The sequence below is a fragment of the Babylonia areolata genome, chromosome 25 (assembly GCF_041734735.1).
Source record: "Babylonia areolata isolate BAREFJ2019XMU chromosome 25, ASM4173473v1, whole genome shotgun sequence".
NCBI classification, from domain to species: Eukaryota; Metazoa; Mollusca; class Gastropoda; order Neogastropoda; family Buccinidae; genus Babylonia; species Babylonia areolata.
Genome location: NC_134900.1, coordinates 19,683,302 through 19,683,625, shown reverse-complemented (window position 1 = coordinate 19,683,625; position 324 = coordinate 19,683,302).

Below are 324 nucleotides of genomic sequence, written 5' to 3'. Positions count from 1 at the left end.
TGCCGACGATCTGGTCCCTTGGTCAGTGTGTGTGGTCTTCTTTGTGATATCTTCACAAGCCACTGTTCAGTCTTCAAGAACATTCAGCGCCTGCACCAACCTGTTTGTTGTTAGTTGTTGTGAGGTGTTCTTGTGAGGTGTTCCTCTTCAAGATCGCAGAGATGCTAAGCTCCTCACTCAAGCTGCCAAACTCAAGAGGCTGCAGGATCATCCCATAAAGACCGACAGTCCCAGCCAAGTAAAGGGCGACACCAGAGCAGGACCCTTGGATGACAACACCGAGACGTCCTTAACCATGATCCCACAGAGACCCCTCGTTGTTAG